The 17,441-nt window shown below is 42.6% G+C and overlaps 1 pseudogene; it reads left to right on the forward strand.

The window, feature by feature from the left end:
* Positions 1-1,003: 1,003 nt before the first annotated feature.
* Positions 1,004-17,441, forward strand: part of LOC121453023 — a 30,753-nt pseudogene continuing 14,315 nt past the window's right edge.

Raw genomic sequence — 17,441 nt, forward strand, 5'->3', positions numbered from 1 at the left:
CCCTGTGTTCACCAACACCCCAGCTCTTCCTGTGAACAGAAAAGCTGAGGAAGGGGCTGGAAAGATAACCCTGAGGTGAAGAGCACTGGCTGCACTTCCAGAGACCCAGGGTTCAATTTCCAGCACCCACTTGGCAGCTCACAATTGTCTGTAAAATTCCAATCCACCCAAAACCCTCTTCTGGCCTCTGTGGGCATTGCATGCATGTTGTGCATACATTCAGACAAACACTCATTCACATAAGAATAAGTAAATAAAAACTCAAAAAAAAAAGAGTACTTTTTTAAAGCTGAAGAAGGCTCAGCAGACTGACAGGAACACAGATGTTGGCAAGCCCTGCCCCCCACCACCCCATTAATGGTTTTGTTCCACAGGTGTTGTAATATAAATCACAGAACTGATTCAAGGAAGTTCCCCGGTGACTTCAAAGTTGAATAATGAGCATAAAAACAGAGGCGTAAGGAACACATTCAGTGTTCTACTGTACAATGAGGTGCGTATAGTTCACAAAAGCCTATTACAAATAGTTCCTAATATTGAGAAAGGGAGCTCTCAAAACCTCCAAAGACAAAAAATGACAAGCAGCTGGAACTATTATTCTAATTTAGTGGATATCCATTGTATGTGTATTTATGGACAGACATTATAAAACATAAATATGTACAATTCCATATTACAAGCTCTTATGGGAGAGCCCTTGCCCTTTCCCCACCCCCACATACTTGGGAAAGCTGGCACCGCACCCACCACTTACCACAGGAGTGAGAGAACTAACTGTGCCCCTCACCTGAGGGGAATGGTCCCAGGAGCCCAGACCTATCAACTAGACTGTGCCCCAGGCACACACTCATGTCTTTGAGTTGGCGTTCCTCAACATCTATCCTCCTATGACCTGCTCGATCATGTGAAGGCCATGGTCCTGTAGAACCATAGCCACAGGATCCCCATGACTCAGGGTCACAGCGGGATATCAAAGAGGAGTTCCAATGAGGGTCTAGCGATGATGGAGTGCCAGAAACCAGGGGCCTTGATCCTGATCAACACCATATTACACAATGAACATTTGCAAGTAAAGCCGTTTGGACCAAAGGGTAGGCTGCAGGATACACAGGAGCTCCTAATGCCTACGACGAATGAAGAGGAGCTGGAGAGACAAGAAGGATGGAGGAGCAAAGTGTTTTGTGTGCTTACTTGCTTTTTGTTTTGTTTGTTTGTTTGTTTAAGTTTTCCTTTGGGGGGATGTTACAAGAGTGACTGAGGGATACAGAGGAACTAGGGAATGAGTGGATTGGGGTGTATGGTGTGCAATTCCCAAAGATTCAATTTTAAAAAACTGTGTTTAAATAAAAAATTAGAATGGGACTAGAGAGACAGCTCAGTAGTGAAAAGCACTTGCTGGTCTTATCAAGGACCCAAATTTGGTTCCCAGCACCCATATTAGAGAGATTACAACCACCTGTAACTCCAGCTCCAAGGAATCCAACATCCGTTCTGGTTTTCACGGGCACCAGCACGCATGCTCATACACTCACTCAGACACACGCATATACGTAAATAAATGCATAATAAATCCTTTAGAATGCTAGGAATATAATTGCATATACACATAGTCAAAATGATAGTGTTTTTGCAAGACTCTGATTATTTAGACATTCCAGTGCTCTTTGTCACTAAAAATTGGTATTTTTAATATTATTTCAGGTTACAGAAAATTTAAATTGAGAAATTCTTTAGCCTGAAGAGGCTGACTGTTTTCCCTCTTTGGCGCCTGAATAACAGTGGCAGGGTGAACATAACTGTCAACCCCGAGGTCCTTGAGAGCTAAGCTACATCTGTGGGAGCTTCCAGACAGAGAGAAGCAGTCAGGTTTCAAAATGTGACCTCGCGGCATACAGTATAGCGGCTTTAATTTTGTAAGTGAACACTGTGGGCATTTGAGAGCCTGATAGGCTAAGAGACCATGAAGCATTGGGCGGGTGCACTGTGTCCCTTGTGGGGCTTTATCTGCAAAACAAGGGTAAATAACACGTGCTACGTTCCGTCTCAGCAGAAAGTAAGGAGTGATTTATGGTGATGGCATTTAAAAATAACTATAAAACAACTGTACTATAATTGTAGCTATTAGTATGCAGAAGGCCCATAATTCCATGAAGGTAAAAACGGCCTCCTCTTACCTCATTGCTCCTAATTTTGGACTGAAATTATGCTCATCTACAGAGACCTAAGGGGCAGGCAGAAGACTCCAGGGCCAGGCCTGCGTGTGGCAGCTCAGAAGCGGCACTGCCAGCCGGCAGCCTGGGTTCTGCCAGGAGATCGCTACATCTCTCCTGGGCGCCATCATGCCCTCCTTCCTCTTCAGGGAAGTGAGGTGTGACTCTTCCCCGGGGAAACAGCAGAGAGCTGGTGGGTAGGGTTCTACAGCAGGAACCCCCAGAGGAAAAGGCTCACTCTTTTCCAGGAGGGAGCCCGGGACGGCAGGAAATGGCATAAGGGAGGAACAGTGGCACTGGAGGAGAGAGCTGGATCAAAGGTCTCAAACTCGGATGCTTTCTGGGACTAAGCAGATATGAAATAAAGGAAACCAGTGTGGGCCACGGTGGCAAGCAAATTCTGCTGCTGAGAGAATGCTTTGCCAAGCGCTAGTTCAATGCTACCAAGTGGACATTAATGCTTCAGAATTTGGGGGGGTCTTGGTGTTTACATAAAACTGTTCACTTTTTAATTAGGAAATTCAAGTCCTCTGCAAGCCAAATGGAACAGGTACATAGGCCATGAACTGTTCAAGGTTTACTATTTAGCAAACACTTCTCCCTTAGGAGGGAGGAGACACAAGAAAAAAAATCAGATGAGGAAGTAGTAGCTAGTTTTTAGCCATTTTATGAAGACTTTTTTATTATTATTATCGAGACAGGGTTTCTCTGTAGCTTTGAAGCCTGTCCTGGAACTAGCTCTTGTAGACCAGGCTGGCCTCGAATTCACAGAGATCCACATGCCTCTGCCTCCCCAGTGCTGGGATTAAAGGCGTGCACCACCCCGCCTGGCTTATAAAGACTTTTTAAAACAATAGTCGCTGTTCAGCTGGGGGACTTTGATCCTGGGAATCAGATGAGTCTGTATTACAATCATCCATCAGGACAAAGTTTGGGAAGAAGAAAGCAAGAATTTGCCTCATCGAGTAAAGGATGTATGAAGCCAAAGATCCCCCAAAGAAGGGAATTATAATAAATTCTAGTTTCTGGGTGCTGGATTGCCATTGCAGGAACATGCAACAAAAGGTAAGCAGGGCAGCATGCTGTCTTAAGTACATCTGTGGTTTGCATAATTTAATATAATTATAAAGGTAACTATACATAAAATAAAATAACTAGAGAGAGGTGAGGAGTAGTGTGACCAAAGATGAGAAAGAGACAACGTGTCACGTTCAGGAAATGGTGAAACACATGGAAGAAGGAGGAGGAGGAGGAAAAGGAAGAGGAGGAGGAGGAAGAGAAGAAGAGGAGGAAGAGGAGGAGGAGGAGGAAGAGGAAGAGGAGGAGGAGGAGGAGGAGGAAGAGGAGGAAGAGGAGGAGGAGGAAGAGGAGGAGGAAGAGAAAGAGGAGGAGGAGGAGGAAGAGAAGAGGAGGAAGAGGAAGAGGAGGAGGGAAAAAAGGAAGAAGAGGAGGAGGAAGAGAAGAAGAGGACGAGGAAGAAGAGGAGGAGGAGAAGGAGGAGGAGGAGGAAGAGAAGGAGGAGGGAAGGAGGAGGGGGGGGAGGAGGAGGAGGCCGGGGCGGGGTTGGTGGGTGTCTTCTTCCAGGAGGCCTTAATGGTTCCCATTCTGATCATTCTCTGCAGGTCTGCTCTTCACATCAGAAGTGCCCTCTTTTGGACGTGCCGCGGAAGCGCCTCTGGTTGACAGTAGGAGAAGGGTGCAGTGTGTCGCTACTTCATGGATATAAATCCAGAAGCCAGCCTCCTCAGGGTAGTGTGATTCCCACAGACAAAGGAACTCAGCTCCTGCTGCATACAACTCTAGCATTCGCAAGCGAGCATCAGTACAGTCCCAAGAGCAACGCCGTCGGTGACATCTATATCCAGGGAGCAGAAGGAAGACTTGAAAATGGAAGGTCACAGGAGGCCTAGCGGACATGTGAGAGTGATTATCAAAAGTTTCCCAGAACGCTCATCTATAGCATTGTTCAGACTCGAGCAAAGGGAAGACACACATCCAGCCGGAAACTGGGAATTCGGTTACTGAAGAGAAAGGGAGGACAGTTGGTGGGTATACATGTCAGGTTCTTTCCATAATAATCTTATCAATCTCTTGCTTTTGTAACTAATGGGTTTGGACTTGAGTAGACTACAATATTTTCAAGAACAAGAGTTGGATTCTGCTGTGTGCAATGTTCCACGGCATCCAGCAAATGATGTGGAAAAGAACTGATGAGCACCAAATGAAACAAATACAGTCTTTGGTGTTTCTGGTCTATTTTCTGTTTTATTTTTTAAAGTAAGTATCCAGAGAAATGTATTTCATAGGGGCCTCTTCAGACTGATAGTTATGAGAATTTTATTTTGATGTTACCAGGGATCAAACCTATGACTTTGTGTATGTTAGTCAAATGTTCTACGACACTGTTAGAGCCCTCAACATAATGTAATTAGGGTATTTTCATATATACTTTGTTTCTGTTGTTAAAACCTTGTATACACTAAAACCTAGTGTATATGTTGACTATTTTCATAGCTGAGTTACGAAAAAGTGTGGCTATGATATTGTAAAATTGATTAGACCCAGTATGTATAATGAAAACACTAATATTTTTAATGTTAGCACAAATACTGATAGATAGCTTTGTTTGTTTGTTTGTTTGTTTGAACAAAATATACTTTAAATTAACAAAGGAGAATTTTCACTTTCAATGCAAAAGTACACAGCACAGTCATTTATTTTTACAATGATCAACAGTGTTTAATCCTAGATGTGCTTAGTATTCAGAAACATGGAATGGAGAGTTTGGGGCATTTGGGTTTTATCTGTTTGTGTTTATCATATTTAAGTTGTAGTGACAGGAGTTTAACCCAGGGCTTTATACTTGTTAGGTAAACACTACCACAGTCCAGAATTTGGAAATATAAAAATAGTTATAGCTCCAAGTCTGACAAATAATAAGATAGATAATCAAGTCTATTACACCACTTTGGGGCTTTAAAAAAAAAGTATGATGACGGAGGGACTATAGAGATGGCTCAGTGGTTAAGAGCACTGTCTGCTCTTCCAGAAGTCCCGAGTTCAATTCCCAGCAACCACGTGTTGGTTCACAATAATATATAGTAAGATCTGATGCCCTCTTCTTACATAAAGGTGTACATGCAGATAGAACACTCATATAGATAGATAAAGTATGGTGAGGGGGCTGGAAAGATGGCTCAGCAGTTAAGCGTATTGGTTGTTCTTCCAAAGGTCCTGCATTCAGTTTGTAGCACCCACATGTTAGCCAACAACCATCTAGAACTGCAGTTCCAGGGGTTCTGAATCCCCCTTCTGGCCTCCAAGGGCGTCAGGCACACACGTGATACACGAACATACGTGCAGGCAAAATATTCATACACATAAAATAAAATCTTTAATTAAGTATGATGATTAAGTGACTGGTCTACTTCTTCCTTACTCATAAAATTTCTGTTGAAAGCAACTTCAGGAATGCAGTTACTAAAATATTTTCAGCAATCCAGAACTGAAGCCAGGCATGGTGGTGCAAACCTGGATTCCCAGCACTCAGGGCATAGAGCAGGAAGATCAGAACTTCAAGGTTATCCTCAACTTTGTAGCAAGTTTTAGGCCAACTGGGCTATATAAAACCCAGCCCCCTAAAAATTTAAAATAAAAATAAATAATGCCAAATTGGTTGAATGTCATACTAGCAGTTACTGATTTCAATATAACAATAAATAACATATAAGTATATTAACATAGCATACATTGTATATATTTACATCCTTGATATTTAGCTAACAGAATTGTGCGTTGTGAAATATATACATTTTATATTTACATGAAACTCACATATACATGTGCCATATACACATCTATGCAAATACAAGTACATATAAGAATATATGCATTCTCCTATTATTTTATGGATAATACAACTAACAATAGCTAAGAAAAATTGATTCCAATCCAGACCTTTCTGAACATGAAGGGTTTACTGGCTCAACTTTATTTCCAATAATTACTAAAAAACAAACCAAAACAATTAACAGAAAATACTCCAATAAGCAAATAAAAGTACAATAGCAAAAATGATCAATTTAAATTGTGTAATAATGTCTTTTCCCCAAGAAACTGGAGGCATTTTATAGACATCAATTTTCCTGAGAGAAAACACAGGCTGCATCTCTCCTGCCAATGATTCTTGGCTGTTGATGCAATGCTGGGTCATTATCTGAAATGTGGGGAACTTTATATAACCACAAGGAAAAGGCTGAATCAATAATGTTGCTTAGAAGGGACATGGCACTTCTCATCTTCACAGTGCTCTACGGATACTGATGAATTAATCCTCCCAGGGTCCTGTGAGACTGGGCAGGAGTCACAGTCTGTAACCTAGGGAAGGGAAGAGACAGAACGCCAATCCGCTGCCATCAGCAGTTGGGGAGCGAGGGTCAGGGCAGGACTGAGGGTAGGACTGGACTTCTGGAGTGAGCTGTGCATCACACCCAGATCACACAAAGCCTCTGCCTTGCCCTGTCTTCAGAAAACAGTGATCTTGGAGCTCAGGCGCCCCACTGTCTGAGACAGCATAGAGAATGTGTTTTCAAGTCGAATATCTATCAATCAACACATATCGATTTTTTTTTAATTCTCTCCACAGAGCGTTCTTGCTTCTGAAGAGCCTGTGTGGTTTGAAAAATGTATCACCTATTTGTCAGCATGTATAATTCATGAAGGCCCTTTCATTCAAGGTCTGTAGTCCAACGCCAGCAATGTGTGCGTTATTAACATGTTATTAGATAGACCCTATTGAGACTCGTAGACGTCCAGCCTCTTACACAAAGGCAAGAGCGACGCTACATAAATTTTCACTTGCATGATTGGGCTTAGAGGATTCTGATTTTAACACCACCCCACGAATCCATCCCACAGAACAGTCTGCCACAATTAAGCCATCAAAAAATTACCCCTGACTTTAAACTCATTAGCTTGAAACGAGTCTGCTCTAGATGGGTCTCTCTCAGAATGTGTGGTTCCTTCCTATGTATGATGCCTGTCAGTACTGACATGCTCAGCAGGAACCTTTGGGGATCAAATAATCTACTTTATAAGTAGCCAACTTAAAAATAGCCAGTAGTAATTAATTCATGAGGCAACACGTCCTTCACATTATGTCTCGTTAATGCAAAGCGATGCTGCATTCCAGTGTGTCCAAAGACATGAGGCAGGGATTTCTATTATTCTAGTAAGGTAATGCTTTTTATAACTGTCTTTGTTTTACATACAGCAAAAGTGGAAGGATCACTGTCCCCACTCCTAACAGGTGACACCTAGGCGTATCTGTGTGGTGAGCTGCTTCTCTTAAATCCCAACTCTAATTTCAGGATCTTGAGAGATCATAAACACGCATTGTTCGTATGTCCTTGGAAGCATATAAAACTAGGGATCCAGCAGGCAGTAAGGACAGCAATGCAGATCAGGTGACTCAAGGCAGGCTGCCTGGGGGAAGTACCTAGAGCCAGGAGCCCAAGGGAAATGGGGCTTTGGTTAGCTTGATCTCACACAGGTCTTGTGCATGGAGCCACAGCCACTGTGAGCTTCTGCGTGTACCGGTATTGTGGAGAGCCAGGTAGGCGGCAGGCAGAGACCTAAGATGAACCCCATGGGAGGCAACAGGGAGTGGCCTGACAGGAAGACCAGCCTGCTGAGGAAGGAGCCTGGGACTGAATGCTACAGAGCTGCTGGCCACAGTGAGGCCTGGGCTTCAGAAGACAGCATGGGGCCAGTGGAGGCTTTTAAGTATGGGGACAGGCCAGAGCAAGAGAGGGGAGCCCTGGGAATAGCAAAACAAATCATTATAAACAAAAAAGCCCTGAGAGTCTGGCTTCTTCTCAAAATCTATCTTGAATCTGAATTGGAGGTGGTTTTTGCAGTTAAAAAGAAAGGTAACCTTCTCAAGAGCTCATGGAAAGAACTCAATAGTACTGCAATGGTACAGTGTCTCTCTGAGGTCACAGGTGAAGCAGGGGAGAGTCAAGAGGATGAAGCTGATCAGTGAATGGATTAAATATTCCCCACACACCAAACATATGAAGAAACCCATTGCAAACACCCTCATGCCCACCACCAAAGTTTAGCCAACATTCATATTCTGCAATACTTCTTTCTCTCTTTTACTTGCTCAGTTCTTTTAAGAAATAAAACATTATAGACAGACATTGATCCTGCTCTGCTTTTTCCCTCTTTCTCAAGAGGCAAACATCTCCAAATTCATATTTATACATCATGGACATTTATTGTGTGTCTGCATCATATGTGTGGTCTTGTATGTTTGTATAATTTTCTTACTGTTTCATCTTGTAGGTGTGCAATGGCCCTGTCATATCCAGAAAACGCTGGTTCACAGAAGTCATCAACTGCCTCTGACTCTTACAATCGCTCTGCTCCCTCATCAGTGCTGGTCCCAAAGCCTTTGGTGGAGGGGTGTGGTGCATGTGCCCCATTTAGGGCTGAGTGTTCCACAATGTCTTATTCTCTACATGTGGGGTCATTCTTTTAGGCCCTTTGTGAATATTGTATGCTGATAACACTGGTAGATATTAGCATCTTCCCCCCATTTTTCTCTGATTAGAAACAACACTGCCATGAACATCCTGATGTTTATCTCCTAATATACATGCATAAGAGACACGTATGTAAGCTTTTAAGACACTGGAGAAACACCGCCTATTAAAATGAATCCACAGTCTATTTGCTCACCATAAAAATAGTACAATGACGTGTTCGGGTTTCAGAGAATAGTTTGAAACTGCTGTTTCATTTTCAAGATATGATTTAGATGATATAAAATCATCTGGATGGAGATAAAGAGTACACAGAAGTCGCCAGAACTTGAAGTTCTGGTTTCGGTGGCTGAGACTCCGCATGCTCTCATCTACGCTTTAAGTCTGCTTGAAACAAGAGTTGAGTGCATCTAATTTAAGATATATGTCAAGGAGACTTAAATAGAAAAGGAAATGAGAATAGATGTACTGAGGGAGGCAAAGAAAAAAAACCCACCTTGACAGGTTCAGGTGTACATTTCATGGAACAAGTTTCAAAACCCCAGGGGCATCCAGCATCACTTATACAACATAAGCTGCAGATGGCGGAGCTCTTCACAGTCTGATTTTTTTTTTTTCTGTCCTCAAACTATTTCAGGCCCGGCTTTGAGTCTGGTTTCCATTCACCCAGCACTGCTGCTTCCTTCACCGTTCCTCAGTGACAATACCCAAGCAGCCACCTTGTCAGAACTTGTCCTTTGGCTAAGTGAAGTGAGAGTGGAGATCCCCAAACTGGACAGCAGGCCCCTGTGGGAGAAAGGCTCCACGGGAAGAAATGATGCGCATGATGTATCCTTCCCAAGCCAATGAAGGGCAGAGGCCTTACATCTCACCTGCCATGGAATCCAAGAATAATCCTTTGTAACATCTGGAAGACCCTGTGAATTAAGCTCTCAGTTGCTGTCACTCCTGTAGCTTAGACACACAACCCAGCATGTATGTGGGTTCAGAAAAATGGCTCTCTTTGATTTATAGGGAACTGTAGATATCTCCTTCAAACCACTTAAGTTTGTTTTGCATGGGGGTGAAAAAGCCCACTGAAGTGTTAGATTCAAGCTCACACAATAAACTGTGAGCATACAACGTCTCGAAAGTCTCTATTTTGTGTTCTTTGCCCTGCATTTACACATAATAAAACATAAGGTGACAAATTAGAATGTTTATTTCCCATGGCTAGGTCTATAACTCAGTGACAGAGCATTTGCCTACCATCCATACACAAAACCCAGAGTTCCATCCCTGCCGCATAAAAACCACTTCTTGTTATACTTGTCATTCATTTTAAAAGTCGCCAGTGGGCATGGCGACTCAGTCCTGTAACCCTAGCATTTCAGATGCTAAGAAAGGATAATCTCACTGCAAATTCCAAATCACTCTTGACTACACACTGAGACCATATGTGTGTGTTCATATAGATAAATATAGATTAAATATAGATATGGCTATAGATATATGGTTCGGCCAATGCAGATCTTCAATGGCCACATAAAAAGCCGGACACAGCACACGTACGCTTCTAATCCCAGTTCTGGAGAGACCTAGATGGGGAACTCTAGGGCCAAACTGGCTAGCAGACTGGCTGAGTCAGTGAGCTGAGAGTCAGGGAGAAACCCTGATTCAAAAAACTAATGTGAAAAGCAATAGAAAAAGACATCCGACACTGGCTCTTGCCATACACACAAATGGATACATAAGTACACACACACACACACACACACACTCTACACACAACTTTCCAGCAACAATACTTTATATCTTCTGCTATGGGATCAGATACAGAACACACAATATTTGCTGTGGACCAGTGTGAAGCAGTGTTCTGGAAAGTTTTCCTAAGACCAGTGAAGAACTGAAGGAGCCCTGCAACTTTTTTTTTTCTTTTCTGCTTCTGTTTAAAAAGCCAACATTCCTCTGCTTCATAGGTGTTCTGCATTTGCGATGTAGTGTGGACAAGATGTATAATGTTTTAGTTACTTATAGGTTTGGGGGGAGGACATGCATCAACATTAAAAATTTGAAACGGCAGCAGAGTGGTGAATTTAATTTTTCTTTATTGTGGGTGGTTCTAAAACAGTTTCCCTGTGTAATTATTGTGAACACCCTGCTTTGTGATCGCTGTAACATTGTGTGTGGGGGGGGGGGGGGGACAGGGAGGAAAGGAATAGTCCACATGTCCCTGGCATTTGTTCAGAGCAGTGTGCAGAATGTAATGCTCTTTTTTAAAGAAACATTTTATGATTTTTAAAATAAATTTAGTGAATCTAAAAAAATATTTTAGAACACTTTGTTATTCTAACAAGACCCAGTAAAAGCTTACTGATATGTTTGACAGCAAATGTCAATAACAACAAAGATATTTAACCAGTCATCATTAAACTACTCTTAAAGTTCTGAACAAAGAGATCAACCTCTCTGACTAATCTTTTTCTTTGATGCATTATCTTCTACACTGCACAGAACTTCTTTCCCAGAAAGTTGATGAAGAGTTCACTGTGGCATCAGCTGCTTTCCCTTAAGTACTCAGGAGCACACATTTCATACAAAGTGAGTATGAAGTGAAGGCATTTTGTGTCCACATCAATGTCCCCATTCCAGTTGCTACTTGGAAAGGAAGGCGAAGAACTGAAACAACAAAGAATTCCAGCACCCAAAATTGAAGTAAAATCTCAAACTGCTTTTCCTTTTCTTTTTTTTTTAAAGCAAAATATTGCATGTTACCTCTTGCTTTGTCATCTCCAGGACTCACTTTGTACTGGATTTTAAGGAATTCCAAAAAATGTAAGACAACTCGGGTCTGAAAAGGCAGGGGATAAAACCGGACTTGCTGAACATAGCGGACAATGAGGACTACTGAGAACTTAAGAACAATAGCAATGGGTTTTTTTTGGTTTTTTTTTTTTTTTGGTTTTTCGAGACAGGGTTTCTCTGTGGTTTTTTTAGAGCCTGTCCTGGAACTAGCTCTGTATAGCAATGGGTTTTTGATCCTACTGCACGTACTGGCTTTGTGGGAGGCCTAGGCAGTTTGGATGCTCACCTTACTAGACCTGGATGGAGGTGGGTGGTCCTTGGACTTCCCACAGGTCAGGGAACCCTGATTGCTTTTCTTTTTCTAAATGCTACTTATTTGCCTATTTAGTTATCTGTTTGTTTATTAAAAGGTGTTAGGGATCAAAGCCAGGGCCTAGTACCTACTAGCCAGATGTCCTACCACTGAGCTACATCCTCAGTTCAAACTACTTCTCTTCATGCTAATCTCTGATGGTAGTCACCAACAGCCACAGCCACAGAGGCCACGTGATCATCATCTAAATATGTTGTAGGAGGCCGTTTGTTCCCAGCTGCCCAGATCTGAAATAACTACACAGAAACTGTATTAATTAAATCACTGCTTGGCTCTAGCTTCTCTTACTTACATCTTAATTTGACCTATTTCTAGTAATCTGTGTATTGCCATGTGGCCTGTGGCTTACCAGGTAAAGTTCCATCTGTCTCCAGTGGGGCTACGTGGCTTCTCTGTCACAAATGAATCCAGCAGTAAAGCCCATTGCACTGTATGGAAGAAACAGTGTGGCCCTCAACAGAGCAAGCCACAAGTCTCTGTTCCCTACAGGCATATCTACATGTTTGACACTGCAACATGACATTGTTATCTACAACGGTTCTGCCAAGAACCACACAACCAAGTTACAAAAAAACACATTCCAATAAAATTTCATATTGTTTTTATGTAGTTTACATTTTGGGTTCGTCCACATTTGTAGCTATCCTGGGGTACACACAGCCCATGAGCCACAGGTTAGACCCTATCACTAGACAAGGAAAAAGCAGCTGGCAACTGTTGAGCATCCGCATGTACAAGATACTGCAAGAACACAGACCAGGTTACTAACTTCATCGAATGTGTAATTTGGTTGGGAAAAGAGATAAAAATCAATCAAAATATAAATAAGCAGATTTCTGTGGGAAATGTGGAAAGTAAATAAGTTGATAATGTCAGAAACTGCAGTACAGATTGTCTCTGAGATAGCTAGAAGCCCCCGTGGTACATGACATTTTAGTTGAGATCCTAAGGATAAGACAGATTCAGGCACGAAGAGAGAGAACTGAGAATGTGGATTTGAAGAAGGGGGAAGGGGTTGCAAAGATTCTGAGGCACAAAAGAGCATGACATATTCCTGGAGCAGATTGGCTTTCAAAGAAATGGGCTTGTGACTTGAGTTCTAGGAACCACTCCGTATCAGAATATTTCAGACTGAATCAAAGTCGGAGGAGAAGAACTGCTGAGAAACAAGGTTTCTAATGTGCTGGGGAGGGGGTGGTAAGAAAGAGACAGGCATGTTTTTCCTAGAAGCTGATTCCCTCCGATGACAGTACAGCCTTGCTGACGCTGGGCAAAGTTTAAGCAAGGAAAACCCTACACACTGTACAAAAAAGCAAAAATGTTACATCTCAAAGTGAGGCCAAAGATGTGAGGGGAAAAGAAAAAACCTTCCTCTTCTGTTAAAACCATCAGATCCCTATCCTGCTTGGAACAGGCACCCAAATGACGAACTTAATGACAAGGAAAGGCTCTATTAAAATTCACTGCGTCTGCTCCTGTTTCCTGTACCACCCGCCTCCCTCATGTGTTTCTGGACCTTGGCTAAGTGAAGGAGGTCTACGTGAAGATGTACACAAGCTTGTGTTATATGATGTTTTACTCTTTTGAGTTTTTGAACTCTTTGGGGGCCTGCCATGCAGCTCCCAAATAATCACACACATTGGCAGGCCCCCAGATCATCTTAGTTATGAATGCCCGACCTTAGCTTTGGTTTGTTTCTAGCCAGCTTTTCTTCACTTAAATCATCCCATCTATATTTTGCCTTTTCTTACTTCTGTCTATCTGACTTTCCCTCTTACTCTGTGGCTGGCTGGGTGGCTGGGTGGCTGGGTGGCTGGGTGGCTGGGTGGCTGGGTGGCTGGCCCCAGCAGTTTCTCTCCTCTCCTTGCTCCTCTTTGTCTTCTTCCAGGTTTTTCCTATTTATCCTCTCTGCCTGCCTGATGGAGGAAGGTCATTGGCTAATAAAGGCACTGCCCTGGCCCATTTTATTGGTTAGAGGATAGGTGGGAGGAGTAAACAGAACAAAATGCTGGGAGGAAGAGGAAGTGAGCTCAGAGACTCCACCGCTCTGCTCTCCGGAGCAGACGCCTCAGCAGAGACACCATGCCCTGCTCCCTGGCAGACACACGCGATGAAGGTCCGACTCAGGATGGACATAGGCTAGAATCTCCCAGGTAAGCGCACCTTGGGGTGCTACACACAGATGATTAGAAATGGGCTAAATTAATATGTGAGAATTAGCCTAGAAGAGAATGGGCCAAGCAGTGTTTAAAAGAATATAGTGTCCGTGTAATTATTTCAGGGCATAAGCTAGCCGGGCAGGCGGCCGGGGTGTTGGGGACGGAGCCCCGCCACCGCCCTTATTACTTCATATGGCGCCCAACGTGATGGACTAAATCCACTTAAAAAACCTGAGAAGGCTTAAAAATAAGGGAAAGAGAGTTTAACACAGATTCTTGCGGTTTGTTGGTGGCATGCTGTAGAGAGATTTCCTGATTCGGCAACAGTAGCAGAAAAAAACGCTGTGTCATTTTAAAGCGCGACTTCCTGGGGCTGTGCCGCCATTGCGATCTGTGTCTGGCTCCTGTGGGGGACAGAGCTTTTGAATGGAGCATTTGGAGTAAAGTGCTACGATTTGTTTGATGGCAACTAGACTCGCTGTGTTCTCGGGTCTGCTCTGCTTGCTAACAAGCAAGTGCCTCATCTAAGAGAGGCTTCCTGACTCAGCTTCAGCTGAAAAACCCTGCAGCTCTTAAGAGGTCCTGCCACGAAACACGTAAATGGTGTTGACGAAAAGCTGAACACATGCTTTTCGGTTTTCAGCCTTAGCAGGAAAAAAGCTGCGCCGTTTAAAAATGCCGGCTTTCTGGGCTGTCCTGCCAGGGCAAACTCTGACAATTATGCAGGCGGTTTGTGCGGTTTGCAAGCACAGGATGCTGAAGCTCCCTTGCTGGCTACAGCCAGTACCTCAGCCATGAGGCTGGAAAGCTAAGGAATGGGCTACATCTAGCCGCCAAAGCCACGCCTTTAATCCTACTGAGATTGCTTGGTAAATTAAAGACTCATGTGGTCAGAAAAAGAGAGATATACAGTAAAGAGAGATTCAAAAACAAAGAAAATTTTTAAATGGTTTACAGTGTGTTAAAAATATATGCAGACTAAAAGTTGAAGTTCTTAAAGTAAAAAACATAAAAAAGGAAGAGGGTTGTTGTGTGTGGTAGCACACGCCTTTAATCCCAGTGCCTAGAAGGCAGAGGCAAACAGATCTCTGTGAGTTCAAGGTGTAGTAGCTTACACCTTTAATCCCAATGCCTGGGAGGCAGAGACAGGCGGATTTCTGAGAGTTCAAAGACAGCCTGTTCTACAGAGTTACTTCAGGTCAAAGATACAGAGAACCTGTCTCAAAAAGCAAAAAGTTAAAAGTAAAAATAAACGAAATAGAGGTTAAAACAAAGCTGTACAAAGATGGAAAATAAACAGAGAATTTTGATACTGTATACTATTATGCTCTCTTTAAATTATTTAAATGCCGAGGAAGGAGCAACAGATGCTAAAAGATATTTATTTATAAATACTGCTGAACTAATCCAACATAGATATTTTGAATTAAGATCTAAGGATATGATACTTTGGAAAGGAGTTTCTTATTTTGTTTTCACAGAGGATGAGACGCTGTTCATTTCTTATATTCCGATTTGGTATGATGAACCACGCCCTCCTGAAGGGTTGGTGTAAACATCTTCAGAAAATTGCTTCGCTCAATTGCCAACTGTGAAGAAACTAGCACACAGGTTATACCATGAAAGACCTAATTAACGACGTTCCCCGTTCAGCAGGAAGCAGTTTAGAGAGAAATAACTGCGCCCATATTCCCAAAAAAATGTTTATAAACGTCCTTTTACATTTAAAGGGGGATATGATATAGATATGAATAATTTACATTAGTATAGATTTTGCTTTATTGATAGAGATTTAAGGTCAATTTTGTTATATGTATAAGTGTTTCTGATTTTGATTAAGGTATTGTGATTGTGTAGTTAATTTAAATATGTACTGTATAATTAAGAAATATAGGTTGTTAATGGATAATCATCGATAATAGTAAAGCTTGTAGTCATGTTAGTTAGATTTTCTAGATATATAGAGATATATTTTAGATAGACATTCTTCATGTCTTTCAAAGATTACAGAATAGGATATTTAATGTTTTAATAACTTAGGACTCTTCATGACAATGAGACACTCTGCTCCTGGCAGCACCAATCAACTTCAAGAGGAAGATGGGCATCGAAGAGGCTCGTTTTGGAGTTTGATAGCCATTTGGGCAAGAAACTGCTCTTGCCTGGACTATTGCATAAACTGGACACAGAGAACCCGCAGAGAGAGGACTACTGAACTTGCCTAAGGTGAGATGATCTTTCGGGGTTCCTGATTCATGAAAGAGTCTGCGAGACATTCTGCAGGACACAACAGATAGTGACCGAACTGACTTTGAATTTTCCTGCTTTATGGAAATGTCTGCTGGATACCATGGGCCTGAAGGCTGAAGATGGATGCCCCAACGGTACAGAGGAACTTTGGGTGACTGTCCAGGCAGCAAGATGTCTCTGTCATTTCTAGAGTTTTAAAAGTTGCTTTTTTCTTGTTTGCTTAGGTAGTATTGTATCTTTCTGGAGTCTTTTGATGGAGTTAAGAATAGTTAGTTATAGTTTTCCTTAGTTATGATAAAGATTATTGTAACTTTTACTTGATAACTGTTTTGTTATATGTAATTTTGCTATGTTAAAGCCTTTTTTTGTTTAAACCGAAAAAGGGGAAATGATGGAGGAAGGTCATTGGCTAATAAAGGCACTGCCCTGGCCCATTTTATTGGTTAGAGGATAGGTGGGAGGAGTAAACAGAACAAAATGCTGGGAGGAAGAGGAAGTGAGGTCAGAGACTCCACCGCTCTGCTCTCCGGAGCAGACGCCTCAGCAGAGACGCCATGCCCTGCTCCCTGGCAGACACACGCGATGACGGTCCGACTCAGGATGGACATAGGCTAGAATCTCCCCGGTAAGCGCACCTTGGGGTGCTACACACAGATGATTAGAAATGGGCTAAATTAATATGTGAGAATTAGCCTAGAAGAGAATGGGGCAAGCAGTGTTTAAAAGAATATAGTGTCCGTGTAATTATTTCAGGGCATAAGCTAGCCGGGCAGGCGGCCGGGGTGTTGGGGACGGAGCCCCGCCACCGCCCTTATTACTTCACCCGCCAGCCCCGCCTATCCTTTCTCCTGCATCATTATTGGCCATCCAGCTCTATTAGACCATCAGGTGTTTTTGACAGGCACAGTAACACAGCTTCACAGAGTTAAACAAATGCAGCATAAACAAAAGAAACACACCTTAAAATAATATTCCCCGATAGGTCTGCATGTGTATGTCATCCTGCACTAACTTACAGTCTTCCTGATGTACTGAATCCAGCAATAAAGTCCATGTTGCTGTTGTAGAAGAAGTGTGACCCTCAGCAGGCAGCTGACGTGGCCCTTAGCCACAC

This window comes from Microtus oregoni, unplaced genomic scaffold (genome assembly GCF_018167655.1).
Source record: "Microtus oregoni isolate MIOR12 unplaced genomic scaffold, Mior012 000010F_ref0000083, whole genome shotgun sequence".
NCBI lineage: Eukaryota > Metazoa > Chordata > Mammalia > Rodentia > Cricetidae > Microtus > Microtus oregoni.